This window comes from Gymnodraco acuticeps, unplaced genomic scaffold (assembly GCF_902827175.1).
Source record: "Gymnodraco acuticeps unplaced genomic scaffold, fGymAcu1.1, whole genome shotgun sequence".
In the NCBI taxonomy this organism is placed as follows: Eukaryota; Metazoa; Chordata; class Actinopteri; order Perciformes; family Bathydraconidae; genus Gymnodraco; species Gymnodraco acuticeps.
The window spans coordinates 12,334-28,151 of NW_022991131.1; positions in this window are offsets into that span (position 1 = coordinate 12,334).

Consider the following 15,818-nt stretch of genomic DNA (forward strand, 5'->3'; position numbering starts at 1 on the left):
ATTTATTCTGCTCTGTATAATTGTTCTGTAGTTATTGTAGCTAAAACGGCTAAATCGCTTTTGAGAGATTTTAAATCTCAGATCTGCTCAGGCGAAACCTGCTTCACAGGTCTCAGCTCTCAATCCTGCATTATAATATAGGCAGGGCCAGTCTATTGTCGCCCATCAGCTGTAGATAGTTAACTAATTAGAGGGGCGTGCTCCTACAGCTGTGAGAACTCAGCAATCAGGCGTCCATTTTAGGTAGCTCTTTCCTGGAGCGTCAGCTTAAGCGTCAGACAGCCGAAGACTGACAAAGACATTGGAGTCCTACGGGAGTAAGACTGACAAAGACATTGGAGTCCTACGGGAGTCACGAGGGAGGCAAAGAGGAGGCAAATCCTACTCTGATTGAGCTGGTGTCTTATTTCTCTTTTCTTTAGTTTTCTAGCCCCTCATGCTATAATCATGTGTATTTTCTCCATTCCTGTTCATGTGTCTTCTCGCAATTATCACTGGCCCCGTGTATCTCCTAATCGCTATAACCGGCCTGCTCTCGTCTATCCCACGTGCTCCACTGATATCCAACATCTAGTTTCAGGTGGCCTGTGGAATTGCCAGTCAGCTGTTCCTAAGGCTGACTTCATCTCTAGCTACGCCTCCCTGCAATCTCTGGATTTCCTTGCTCTCACTGAGACCTGGATTACTCCATTCAACACATCCACCCCAGCAGCTCTCTCCACTGCATATGTCTTCTCCCATACACCCAGACCAACTGGCAGAGGAGGTGGCACTGGTCTCCTGCTCTCTCCCAAATGGAGCTTTTCCCTCTTCAAACTACCTAACTTCACTCCTTCCACCTTTGAATTCCATGCCGTCACAGTCACCCATCCTATACAGTTAACCATTGTTGTTCTCTACCGTCCACCAGGCGCCGTGGGGGAATTATTGGAGGAATTCTTGGAGGAATTAGATAATCTCCTCTCACACATCCCTGAAACTGGCCCTCCCGCTGTACTTCTCGGAGACTTCAACCTCCAGACGGGGAAGATAGACGAACTAACATCCCTGTTAACCGCCTTTGCTTTCTCACTGTCTCCGTCCCCACCGACTCATAAAGCTGGCAATGTCCTTGATCTCATATTCTCAAGGAACTGCGCTACTTCTAACCTCTCTGTAAACCCGCTCCACACATCCGATCACTTCTTCATTTCATTCTCTCTATCCCTTTCCAAACATAACAAACTAATCTCTTCTCATCCTGCACTTGTCCGCCGTAACCTTCGTTCCCTCTCCCCCTCTACCTTTGCCTCGTCGGTGCTCTCAGCCCTCCCTTCCTCTGACTCGTTCCAACTCCTGCCTTCAAACTCTGCTGCAGAATCTCTCCTCTCTACTCTCTCATCCACTCTGGACTCTCTCTGTCCTCTCACATCTCGGCAGGCTCGTCAGTCCCCTCCTGCTCCCTGGCTAAATGATGCGCTGCGTGCTAATAGAACCTTCCTTAGGGCAGCAGAGCGGAAACGGTGGAAATCCAAACACCGTGACGACCTCCTAACCTATCAGGCTCTCCTCTCCTCTTTCTCTGCTTCGATCTCTCAGGCAAAAAGCACTTTCTTTCAAGATAAGATCCAATCTTCCTATTCCAATCCTAAAAAACTATTCTCCATCTTCTCCACCCTCTTGGACCCTCCAAAAGCCCCTCCCCCCTCCTCACTTCTGTCAAGCGACTTTGTTACCCACTTTGAAAAAAAGGTTGATGATATTCGCTCTTCTTTTTCTGACTCACCTTTACTCACCGCTGGGTCACCAGACCTTCCTTCCACCAACACACTAACCTCCTTTTCCCCTCTCTCTCCAAGTGAGGTTCTTACCCTCATTACCTCTGCCCGCCCTACCACCTGTCCTCTGGACCCCATCCCTTCAAACCTCCTTCAGACTATCGCTCCTGATATTCTACCGTTTCTCACCCATTTCATCAACACTTCTCTAACTTCTGGTCACTTTCCAAACAGTCTCAAGGAGGCAAGAGTAAACCCTCTCCTAAAGAAACCCACTCTCAACCCGTCTGATGTTATAAACTACAGGCTTGTCTCTCTCCTCCCATTCCTGTCTAAATCACTTGAACGCGCTGTCTTTAAACAACTCTCCTGTTATCTCAATCAGAACAACCTTCTGGATCCGAACCAGTCTGGTTTCAAGGCAGGTCACTCCACAGAAACTGCTCTCATTGCTGTCACGGAAGAACTGCACACTGCCAAAACTGCATCCCTCTCCTCTGTCATCATCCTGTTGGACCTGTCTGCTGCATTTGACACGGTGAATCGTCAGATCCTCCTTCGCACTCTCAAAAAACTTGGCGTTTCAGGCTCTGCACTTTCCCTCCTCACCTCATACCTGAAAGACCGTACCTACAGGGTGACTTGGAGAGGGTCCGAATCCGACCCTTGTCAATTAACTACAGGGGTCCCTCAGGGCTCTGTTCTTGGTCCCCTCCTCTTCTCCCTGTACACAAACTCGCTCGGATCAGTCATTAGCCCGCATGGTTTTTCTTACCACTGCTACGCTGACGACACCCAATTAATTCTGTCCTTTCCCCGCTCAGAGACCCAGGTCGTTGCACGCATCTCTGCTTGTCTAGCTGACATCTCTCAGTGGATGTCTGCTCACCACCTCAAGCTCAACCTTGACAAGACTGAGCTGCTCTTCCTTCCGGGAAAAGATTGTCCCACTCTTGACCTAACAATCAACATCGGCACCTCAGTTGTTTCCCCGACTCAGACTGCAAGGAATCTGGGTGTGACCCTAGATAACAACCTGTCCTTCACTGCAAACATCGCTGCTACAACCCGTTGCTGCAGATACACGCTTTACAACATCAGGAAGATACGTCCCCAGCTGACACAGAAAGCGACTCAGGTTCTGGTCCAGGCTCTCGTCATCTCACGCCTAGACTACTGCAACTCCCTCCTGGCTGGTCTACCTGCATGTGCCATCCGACCTCTGCAACTCATCCAGAATGCAGCGACTCGTCTGGTCTTCAACCTTCCTAAATTTTCCCACACCACGCCGCTCTTCCGCTGCCTTCACTGGCTTCCGGTAACTGCTAGAATCCACTTCAAGACACTGGTACTTGCTTACCATGCTGCGAATGGATCTGGCCCTTCGTACATCCAGGACATAGTTAAACCGTACACCCCAGCGCGTGCACTACGCTCTGCATCAGCCAAACGACTCGCTGCACCCTCGCTGCGAGGGGGACCCAAGTTCCCATCAGCAAAAACACGTGGGTTTGCTATCCTGGCTCCAAGATGGTGGAATGAGCTCCCCATTGACATTAGGACGGCAGATAGCTTGCACATCTTCCGGCGCAAACTGAAAACTCATCTCTTTCGACTCCACTTCGAGCGATAGAACTATTAACGAAGCACTTTTATACTAATAAAGGACTGGCTTATCTAAAGCCAGTTGAGTAGCACTTGAAATGTTTGGCTCTATGAAACCTGATGTACTTATATGATTCTGTTTTCTTCAAGTTTGTATTTTGTTGGTCGAACGCACTTATTGTAAGTCGCTTTGGATAAAAGCGTCAGCTAAATGCAATGTAATGTAATGTAATTATTCAGGTTTACATTAACTCTGGATAATAACACGGGAGAAATGAGCGGAAGCGCTCTCCCTCTCTCCCCCTCTCTCCTTAGAGCATGATCAATCGGTAGAGAGTGAGTATCGTCCGATATCGGGCCAGTGTTACAGTGACACAAGATGTGTGAACATTTATTTAGTTTCCTATCCATGTGGACATGATTTAAGTGGGGGGGGGGGGAGATTTTTTTATTTAAGTGAGACTCTTTTCTTTTCTGACTATATGGGTATTTGACTTTATATTAAATACATAACAATAAGAGTGCAGACCATCTAATACACTTCACTCTGAATCCAGAACAATACAACTGCAGGAGTTTGGATACAGCGAGATGTGTGCATGCATTTGGGCAGAATCCAGCAGAGTGGATCGTGCTGTTCATCCTATGTAATCTATATGTAAAGACACAAGTCTAAATATTTAAGATAAAGCTGTGAAACAATCTCAATAATTGGCAGCAACAATGTAAGGTTTTTTTTATGCATAAAAGGATACATGTTGAGATAGGAAGTTCTAATATCTTAAGAGAAGAGCTTGAATATTAAAAAATAAAAATACAAACTCTTTTGGCTCCTTCCTGTCTGGGTCTTTCTTGGCTTTGCTATCTTCTAGCTCTATTCAGGTTTTTGGAGTTTTTTTCTAACTCTATCCCTGATCATTTTCAGAGCCAGAAGGCTCTATGCGGACTATCTTCTGGTTCTCCTCTGGATCCATCCACTATCTCTTGTCTCTGTCCAGTCAATTACACTTGTGTTACTGGAGCAGGTAAAGCATACAACAGATACTTTCAGCATTATCGGAGCACGCAGTGGAAGCTTGGATGAAACACAGCGGACTTCTAAACAATGAACACCCGCAACTTGGAAGAAATAAAGTTGGGTTTTATGCGTTCTAATATTGCAATGCAAACCCATGATGTAATGACAGTAATTCAGAATAATTGAGTCATTGAATGCTCATTTCAGTCGATTTAATCAAACAAAACACAAACATATTGGACATGGCCTCAAGAATGTAACCTCTTCACATTCTGTTGAAATAGTCAATTACTAGCCTTATCTCACACATTGCTGTTTTGAATCTCTAATATGTGGATGACAGTTGAACTGCATGATGTAACATGTAACATCTGCTGGAAAGAAGACGCTCCATTGGCATTGTTCAATGTTTAGACAACAAAAACAGAGTGAAGCTCTCATTTCATCAACAATCTTTGAGTACAGACACCGTCCTGCAGAGAGCACACAGCCCAACAGCACGTTGTTGGTCTAGCATCACTTTACAAAACGTTTGCATTAAGACACTAAGACTAGCTGGTCCCTTGTAAAGGTGAGTCCACCTTAAATGAGCAGTGGGTGATCAGCAGGTGAAAGGCAGGACACGGGAACTTGGTCCTGAGGAGATGTAACGATTATTAAACAAGAAATACTCTCAAGGGGTCGAAGAAATGAACATTTGTGATTATTAGAGAATCGGTTGCAGGTGGGTGAAAACAGGCTTAGGGAGTAACGTATTACATGTAACGGCATTAGGATACAAAATAGACTAATGTATTCCCTTACCAACACACTTGGTCTTTTTAAACGATTACGCCATTTAAATCTTTTGTCACAAACTTTGCAGATCTATTTTTCCTCTCCTGTGTGGATTCTCATGTGTCTCTTTAAATGTCCACTATGTGAAAAAGCTTTCTTACAGACTGAGCAGGTGAATGGTTTCTCTCCTGTGTGGATTAGCATGTGTCTCTTTAAATCTCCACTCTGTGAAAAAGCTTTCTTACAGACTGAGCAGCTGTGTAGCATCTCTCCTGTGTGGATTCTCATGTGTGTCTTTAAACTTCCACTCTGTGAAAAAGCTTTCTTACAGACTGAGCAGCTGAATGGTTTATCTCCCGTGTGGATTCTCATGTGTGTCTTTAAACTTCCACTCTCTGAAAAAGCTTTCTTACAGATTGTACAGCTGAATGGTTTCTCTCCTGTGTGGACACTCATGTGTTCCTTTAAACTTTCACTATGTGAAAAAGCTTTCTTACAAACTGTACAGGTGAATGGTTTCTCTCCTGTGTGGATTATCATGTGTCGCTTTAAACTTCCACTCTCTGAAAAAGCTTTCTTACAGATTGTACAGCTGAATGGTTTCTCTCCTGTGTGGATTATCATGTGTCCCTTTAAACTTCCACTCTCTGAAAAAGCTTTCTTACAGACTGAGCAGCTGAATGGTTTCTTTGCAGCACTACGTTGTGGATCACTGACAGATTCATGTCTATTTTTCAGTGAGTTTGAGCCTGAGGCAGGTTCTCTGGTCTCTTTCCAATCAGCACTGTCTTCAGTGTCAGGTTCAGAAGAGTCTTCAGTGTCAGGTTCAGAAGAGTCTTCAGTGTCAGGTTCAGAAGAGTCTCCAGTGTCAGGTTCAGAAGAGTCTCTAGTGTCAGGTTCAGAAGAGTGTTCAGTGTGGTCCTCAGTCTTTGGTTGTAAACTGCTCTCTGGATCTGAGTTCCTGGCTGGTTCTGGTCCTCCACAGTCATCTCCATCAGCTTCTGTTTCCATGTGTTCAGTTTGTCTTTGATGAGGCTGAGAGGACTGAGGTTTCTCTTCATCATCTTCACTCTTCACAGGGTCAGGAGTGAAAGTGGACTTGGTGATATCAGCCTCCTCCAGCTCCTGAAGCTGCTCTCCTTCCTGTTCCTGCTTAATGTGTGGGGGGGGCTCTGGGTCCTCCTGGTCCAGACTGGTGCTCCACTCCTGCTGGTCAGGGAGAAGCTCTCCTTTAACCACCACCAGCTGCTGGACGTCTGCAGGAAACAGGAAACACAGTCAGAACAAACTGTTAAGTGTTATCATTCAAAATCTCATCACCATTACAATGGGAGACATTCTGCAGCCCTAATGAATGCCTTTGTTTTTATATTTTCACACTATCTTTCTTAGTCCCACCTATTGTGTATTTCTGTTGGCTCAAGTCACCTCATGTAGCCCAGCCCCTTTCCACTTCCAGTTCAAAATGTAAAAGGTTTTTTTCTTCTGGCGTAGCACTAGCCGCAATGTTAACACTGAATTGTATTTGGGATCGTTACCAGATACACTACGCCTACAGTATAGAATGAAAATACTGTTACAAATTAAAATCCTGCATTCAAACCTTATTTAAGTAAAAGTATGCAAGTATTAACAGAACATTTGACGGCACCTTCTTATGTAACAGTAATGATGGTGCAGTAAAATGTTCCCTGTCAGTGTTTAATTTATGTTGTTTCTTGATTATTTTGTATGTTGCATTTTACTGCTGTACATTCTTCATTGCATTTTTTGTATTTAGCTGACGCTTTTATCCAAAGCGACTTACAATAAGTACATTCGACTAGGAAGACACAACCTTGAAGAAAACAGAATCATAAAGTACATCAGGTTTCATAGAGCCAAACATTTCAAGTGCTACTCAACTGGCTTTAGATAAGCCAGTCCTTTATTAGTATATAAGTGCTTTGTTAATAAATCTATCGCTCGAAGTGGAGTCGAAAGAGATGAGTTTTCAGTTTGCGCCGGAAGATGTACAAGCTATCTGCTGTCCTGATGTCAATGGGGAGCTCATTCCACCATCTTGGAGCCAGGATAGCAAACCCACGTGTTTTTGCTGATGGGAACTTGGGTCCCCCTCGCAGCGAGGGCGCAGCGAGTCGTTTGGCTGATGCAGAGCGTAGTGCACGCGCTGGGGTGTACGGTTTAACCATGTCGTGGATGTAGGAAGGGCCAGATCCATTCGCAGCATGGTAAGCAAGTACCAGTGTCTTGAAGTGGATTATAGCAGTTACCGGAAGCCAGTGAAGGGAGCGGAGGAGCGGAGTGGTGTGGGAAAATGTAGGAAGGTTGAAGACCAGACGAGCCGCTGCATTCTGGATGAGCTGCAGAGGTCGGATGGCACATGCAGGTAGACCAGCCAGGAGGGAGTTGCAGTAGTCTAGGCGTGAGATGACGAGAGCCTGGACCAGAACCTGCGTCGCTTTCTGTGTCAGCTGGGGACGTATCTTCCTGATGTTGTAAAGCGTGTATCTGCAGCAACGGGTTGTAGCAGCTATGTTTGCAGTGAAGGACAGGTTGTTATCTAGAGTCACACCCAGATTCCTTGCAGTCTGAGTCGGGGAAACAACTGAGGTGCCGATGTTGATTGTTAGGTCAAGAGTGGGACAATCTTTTCCCGGAAGGAAGAGCAGCTCAGTCTTGTCAAGGTTGAGCTTGAGGTGATGAGCAGACATCCACTGAGAGATGTCAGCTAGACAAGCAGAGATGCGTGCGACGACCTGGGTCTCTGAGCGGGGAAAGGACAGAATTAATTGGGTGTCGTCAGCGTAGCAGTGGTATGAAAAACCATGCGGGCTAATGACTGATCCGAGCGAGTTTGTGTACAGGGAGAAGAGGAGGGGACCAAGAACAGAGCCCTGAGGGACCCCTGTAGTTAATTGACAAGGGTCGGACTCAGACCCTCTCCAAGTCACCCTGTAGGTACGGTCTTTCAGATATGAGGTGAGGAGGGAAAGTGCAGAGCCTGAAACTCCAATTTTTTTGAGAGTGCGAAGGAGGATCTGATGATTCACCGTGTTGAATGCAGCAGACAGGTCCAACAGGATGATGACAGAGGAGAGGGATGCAGTTTTGGCAGTGTGCAGTTCCTCAGTGACAGCAATGAGAGCAGTTTCTGTGGAGTGACCTGCCTTGAAACCAGACTGGTGCGGATCCAGAACGTTGTTCTGATGGAGATAACAGGAGAGTTGTTTAAAGACAGCGCGTTCAAGTGATTTAGACAGGAACGGGAGGAGAGAGACAGGCCTGTAGTTTATAACATCAGACGGGTTGAGAGTGGGTTTCTTTAGGAGAGGGTTTACTCTTGCCTCCTTGAGACTGTTTGGAAAGTGACCAGAAGTTAGAGAAGTGTTGATGAAATGGGTGAGAAACGGTAGAATATCAGGAGCGATAGTCTGAAGGAGGTTTGAAGGGATAGGGTCCAGATGACAGGTGGTAGGGCGGGCAGAGGTAATGAGGTTAAGAACCTCACTTGGAGAGAGAGGGGAAAAGGAGGTTAGTGTGTTGGTGAAAGGAGGGTCTGGTGACCCAGTGGTGAGTAAAGGTGAGTCAGAAAAAAAAGAGCGAATATCATCAACCTTTTTTTCAAAGTGGGTAACAAAGTCGCTTGACAGAAGTGAGGAGGGGGAGGGGCTTTTGGGGGGGTCCAAGAGGGTGGAGAAGATGGAAAATAGTTTTTTAGGATTGGAATAGGAAGATTGGATCTTATCTTGAAAGAAAGTGCTTTTTGCCTGAGAGATCGAAGCAGAGAAAGAGGAGAGGAGAGCTTGATAGGTTAGGAGGTCGTCACAGGGTTTGGATTTCCACCGTTTCCGCTCTGCTGCTACATGTTCAAAGTTGCGATTGTATAAATGATTATAGATGAGGGAACCTGCTAAATGTTCAAATATGTGTGTTTTTTATATACAGTACCAGTCAAAAGTTTGGACACCTTCTCATTCAATGTTTTTTGTTTATTTTAATTTGTTTCTACTTTGTAGATTAACACTGAAGACATCAAAACTATGAAAGAACACATATGGAATTATCTAGTTAACAAAAAAGTGTTCAAGAAAATCAAAGAAAATCAAGAAAATTATTTTTATTTTAGATTCTTCAAAGTAGCCCCTTTTGCCTTGATGACAGCTTTGCTCACTCTTGGCTTCTCTCAGTCAGCTTCATGAGGTCGTCACCTGGAATGGTTTTCTATTAACACGTGTGCCTTGTCAAGAGTCAATGTGTGGAATGACTTGCCTTCTGAATGTGTTTGAGACCATCAGTTGTGTTGTGCAGAGGTAGAGATAGTGCACAGTGGAAAGCCCTATTTTACTGCTGTTGTAATCCATATTATAGCAAGAACGACTCAACTCAGTAAAGAGAAGCGACTGTCCATCATCACTTTAAGAAATGAAGGCCAGGCGATCCGGAAAATGTCAAGAACTTTGAATGTATCCTCAAGTGCAGTCGCAAAAACCATGGAACGCTATGATGAGACTGGCTCTCATGAGGACCCCCCGGGAAAGGAAGAGCAAGAGTTACCTCTGCTCAGAGGATAAACACATCAGAGTTACCAGGCTCAGAAACCGCAAATCAAAGCACCTCAGATTAGAGCCCACATAAATGATCACAGAGCTCAAGTAGCAGACAATCTCAACATCTACTGTTCAGAGGAGACTGCGTGAATCAGGCCTTCAAGGTCCAATTGCTGCAAAGATCCACTACTGAGGATGAACAACAAGAAGAAGAGAGTTGTTTGGACCAAGAAACACAAGGATTGGACATTAGACAGTGGAAATCTGTACTTTGGTCTGATGGGTCCAAATGAGAGATTTTTGGTTCCAACCTCCGTGTCTTTGTGAGACGCAGAGAAGGTGAGCGGATGGTTTCTGCATGAGTGGTTCCCACCGTGAAGCATGGAGGAGGGGGTGAGATGGTCGGGGGGGGGGCTTTACTGGTGTCACTGTTGGTGATCTATTCAGAGTTCAAGGCACCCTTAACCAGCATGGCTACCACAGCATTCTGCAGTAGCCAGCAAAATATAAATCATATTCTTTCAACACTTTTTTGTTAACTAGATAATTCTAGTTAAAGGTGGGGTAGGTAAGTTTGAGAAACCGGCTCGAGATACACTTGTTATATTCCATGGAATGCTCTTAACATCCCGATAGCAATGAATATCTTAAGTGCTTTGTCAAAAAGTCCATAAATAAATATTATCTGTGGAAGCCGTAGTACTGTAAAAAGCACGACCAATCATCTGAGCCGGCTAAAGTAACTGGATGGCCTACCTGCCTGTCAGCCTTCCATCTGTGCACAAACTTAGCTCGTGCCCTCATTGGTCATGTACGCGTCCGTGTGTGTTGGAGGAGGGGCTCTGTAAGGAAGTGGCAGATTTTTTCCGGTTGTGTATTTTCAAATTCTAGCGCACTCGAGCTGGTTTCTCCAAAATTACCTACACCACTTTTAATGTGTTCTTTTATAGTTTTGATGTCTTCAGTATAAATCTAGAAAGTAGAACCAATTTAAATAAATAAAGAACTTTGAAAGAGAAGATGTGTCCAAAGTTTTGACTGCGACTAATACTAGTGTGTATCTCTCTCAAAATATATATATTCTGTGTGTGTATATATATATATATATATATATATATATATATATATATATATTAGGGCTGTCAGTCGATTAAAATAGTTAATCGCGATTAATCGCACATTTTTTATCTGTTCTAAATGTACCTTAGAGGAATATTTTTAAAGTTTTGAATACTCTTATCAACATATGAGTGGACAAATATGCTGTATGCTAATGTTTATTATCATTTGAACAATGACAAATATTCTCATGAATATTAAACACAACAACCTCTGAACATTACAAATATTTGCCTCAATTCAACCTGGAACCTCTCATTCAATAATACAATACAAATTGGGTGTGTGTGTGTGTGTGTGTGTGTGTGTGTGTGTGTGTGTGTGTGTGTGTGTGTGTGTGTGTGTTTGTGTGTGTGTGTTTGTGTGTGTGTGTGATGGATCGTTGGAGCTATGTGCAACTCAAGGCATATGCTCTAACGGGAGCTGCCTGGACGCTGCAATCATGTTGCGCACACTATCCGTGCTGAGTGTGCTGACTTTTCGTACAATGTCCCACTGTCTGGCTGCCTGCATAAAGTCAAGTGCTCGGCGCAGTTGTGGCGAAATGTTTTCATTTAAACAGCTCCTTGTATCCGTTAGCGCAGCTAGCTAGCACCAGATGCTAACAACAACAATGCACGTAAGGTCTCTCTCTCGCTCGGGCCACACATACACACACCCTCCCGATCCTCCCAATAGCCAGTCGGTGCCTGCCGGTGAGCGTGGAAGTGTGGTCTGCCACAAGCGGGCGGCAGGAGCGGGGCTGTCAGCATCAGCTTGTAGATGGTATTTTAAACTCGATGCACTCTGAAACTACGGGGCAGCATAGGAACAAAAATACACATGCGTTAATCGCGTTAAAATAATTAGTGGCGTTAATTTTTTTTTGCATTAACGCGTTATTAACGCGTTAAATTGACAGCCCTAATATATATATATTAGTGCTGTCAAAATTATCGCGTTAACGGCGGTAATTAATTTTTTGAATTAATTGCGTTAAAATATTTAACGCATTTAACGCATGTGCAGAATGGCCCGCCCCATACGTGCCACCAGTGGCAGCGCCAGGGTATGGCTGGGGTAGGCTACACCCATACCAAGAAATGGCTTAGCCCCACCATGAAAAATGATGTTAAAGTAAGCTAAATAAAGTCTGCCAACTCGCGGAGTAAATTGCACAGACAGCAGTTAGTAAGATTGATTTCAGTAGCCACGGTTTTGAAAACTTTTGTCACGTAGTGATCGTCTTCTCAATAGAACATCTTTGATAACGGCGTGGTGTTGTTGCAGGAAGTCCCGACGGAGAATACTTTTGCTGTAGTACAGGGGTGCACATAACTGGTACGCAGGTTATGTGCTTAATCTGAAATGCATACCGTCACTTGTGTCACAAAGCGCATTTGCGTACCGACGTACTTGTGAAGCTTTTCCAGAAGGCGGTTAGATCACCGGACGACAGAGTCGGTCTCCGTGTGCACAGACAGGGCTGCTGTTAACGTCGGTCTGTATCTGCTGCGGAGGGAGACTTCCCCCCTTCACTGGAGAACTGCGCTAAAACAGCTGATCACAACGTTCACACTCTGTGGTCACAAAGTACTCCACTAGCCGCCCCCCCCCCCCCTCTGTCGACTTTCCTGAAGTACTCCCCCGTTGATAGAAATCAACACGTAATGAATTAAGACCCCACGGTTTGATGATTGATAGGTGTGTGGGTTGTCTTTAATTTTGACACGCAGAAAAATGTTATAATAAACATAGATACTGTATGTTAAATGGATATATCCGCCTTCTTTCATTTATCTTTCCATTCCCACAACAATATGCATAAATAAATGGCATATTTTGGATGGTGATTAATGATGATTAATTAATTTTTAAGCTGTGATTAATCTGATTAAAATTTGTAATCGTTTGACAGCCCTAATATATATATATATATATATATATATATATATATATATATATATATATATATATATATATATATAAATATATATATAAATACACAGAATATATTATAAATACATGTTGGCAATAATTGATTGATTGAAGAGATTTTACATTAATTTATATTGTTTTAATTACTTAATGACCTTTGTACTAGTTCCCCTAATCTTTATCAAGTAACATTTTAGATGCGTTTAATTTATTATTGAACATATTTATTAGGGATGCTCCGATCGCCAATTTTGGGGCCGATCGCCGGAATCAGCATCGGCCGATACCGATCCGATCGGGTGGGCGGGGCCTATGGGGATCTTTCAATTCAATTCAATTCAAAGGGGGCTTTATTGGCATGAAAGTTAAATTAAACAATGTTGCCAAAGCATCACAATACAAAATAATTAATAACATCAACATACATTTCAAATGTTTACATATTATTGATGATATATATATATATACAGTGATACAATTACATTTCAACGTGTGTGTGTGTGTGTGTGTGTGTGTGTGTCATTCACTGTCCCTCAGGTTGTGGCATGTGTATACATATTGGGCATTAAGATGTGCCTTGTCTCCTTCTCCTAGGAGTACTCTCAGTCTTGAGAGGTCATCGACCTCCTTGAAACCTGGGATTACAGAGTTCAACTTGTTCCACTAAACGCTCCTTACTTCGTTGAATGTTTGGCACTTCAGGAGGAAGTGCATCTCTGTCTCAGTCTCACCTGTCGTACAGTGACCACATATTCTGTTCTCTTTTGGTTGCCAGGATCTTTTGAGTCTTCCTGTTTCAATAGCCAGTTTGTGGTCACTGAGCCTGTACTTGGTTAGGATCTGTCTCTGCTTTCTATCTCTGACAGTAGAGAGATATTCTGCCAGCTCATACTCTCTGTTTAGAGCCAGGTAACATTCTAATCTACTTTGGCTTTTAGTTTCTTCTTCCCAATGTTGTAAATAGTTGTCTTTACATTGTGTTATAATGCGTTTGACTGTGATTGGTGTTTGGAGAGCAGTGTTGTTGAGAGACTGGTCAGAGTGGCTCTGAGAGGGGGCAGCTAGCCTCAGCACCAGCTGACATAGGGTACTCTTCTCTGGGCTTAGCTCTTGGCTTTGGAGGGCTTTGGAGTGGAGGGTGTCTCGGGGCTGGATCTAGATGGTTAAATAATGTTAGTGCTCTCTTTTGAGTGTTAATGATCAGTGGGTATCTGCCTAATTCTGCTCTACATGCATTTGATCTCATTTGGTCATATTTAAATCCGTACATTAAATGACATATTATTCAATATATTTATTTTGGTAGGTTTGCTCTTCCGAAATACATTTTAATTATTATAATAAAGTACATGTGTCTAATAATACTTAAATACTTTTACTTAAATAACATATGAATGCAGTACTTTAACTGGTAATGGAGTATTTTCAGTGTGGTGTTTGTACTTTTACTTCAGGATCTGCTACCTGCAGCAAGTGCTGATAAAGGGTCTAAAGTGTTATTAATGTGATGATAAAGTGCTACTGAAGAGTGTAAAGTGTTAATTAAGGGTAAAGGGAACATAGATATATATATATAAACACTAGAAGACTCACCCGCGCTGCTGGCCAATGGAGACCGACGTTGCCACTTGGCCGCCATCTTGCTACAGGCAGTTATCTCATTCATAACATTATGGTTTACTATTTAAATAACCATAGCTTGCTCAATTTTCAACCAATTTTCAAACGGTTTGGTTTTTTATAAACATCAAAGATGTAGTTATGATACTGCATACTTATAATCATGGACTTTCTTATGAAAATAACATTAAGCAGATAAAGCAATAGCTATACACACACACAAGGTATTTCTATTAAATATTTACCGGTGTATATATTTCCATTTATTTGTATTATATTGTTAATATTTAAAATAAATTATAAAATTAAAATATATTTATATTTTATATATACAAATCGGTCTCATGTTACCACTCTGTAAGCCAAGAGTTGTTAATTTAGCAATGCCTTAGCTTGAAGAACAGGGACACAACTAATGACAATAGCATATGTTGGTATATTATTTAACTGTATTCGGATTACTTTCAGAGCCATGTAACTGATTACATTTACAAAGTAACCCTCCCAACCCTGGTCATATTTAAATCAGTAGGCCTACATTAAATGTCATATTATTAAATGTATGTATTTTTATAAATATATTTATTTTGGTAGGTTTGCTCTTCCGAAAAACATTTTAATTATTATAATAAAGTACATGTGTCTAATAATACTTAAATACTTGTACTTAAATAAGATATGAATGCAGTACTTTAACTTGTAATGGAGTATTTTCACAGTGTGGTGTTTGTACTTTACTTCAGGATCTGCTACCTGCAGCAAGTGCTGATAAAGGGTCTAAAGTGTTATTAATGTGATAATAAAGTGCTACTGAAGAGTGTAAAGTGTTAATGAAGGGTAAAGGGAACAGACCTGCTCTGTGTATCCGAAGCTGAGGCTGTAAAACAGCGTCCAGTAGCTTCTGGAGTCTCTTGTTCTCCTCTTTGGAAAGAAACAGCTCCTCCTCGAGCTCTGCTATTGTTTGTTCAAACAGAGCAAATATCTCTTCATTAGCAGCAGTGAGTCGCTGCTTCTTCAACGACAGCAGCATTTGGACTTTACTCATGTTTCCTAGATCACCTTTCCCTGCAGACTCCGTTAAACACACCGTTTCTCTCTGCATCAAACTCTCAATCTGACTAGTGTTGCTAACGTGTTTCCAGCTAGCATGCTAAGCTAGCTCCTATAGTCCGAGGTAAACGCTCCAGAAAAAAGATCACACAGTCCATTCGGAGGTTTATCCAGACACACAGATGATATATCAGTAGAGCTGGAGCTCACACACACTTTCTCAGGAACACAGAGAGAGAATCGTAGCGAGGAGACGCCACGAGGATCCAGGTTCTTCTTGTTCTTCTTCTACTTCTCTCGGGTTTTGGCGGATTGCAAACAGCTTTAAGGTGCATACCGCCACCTACTGTACAAGAGAGTGTATCACCATATCATCCTATCACCACTTGTGGAATTATACCATTG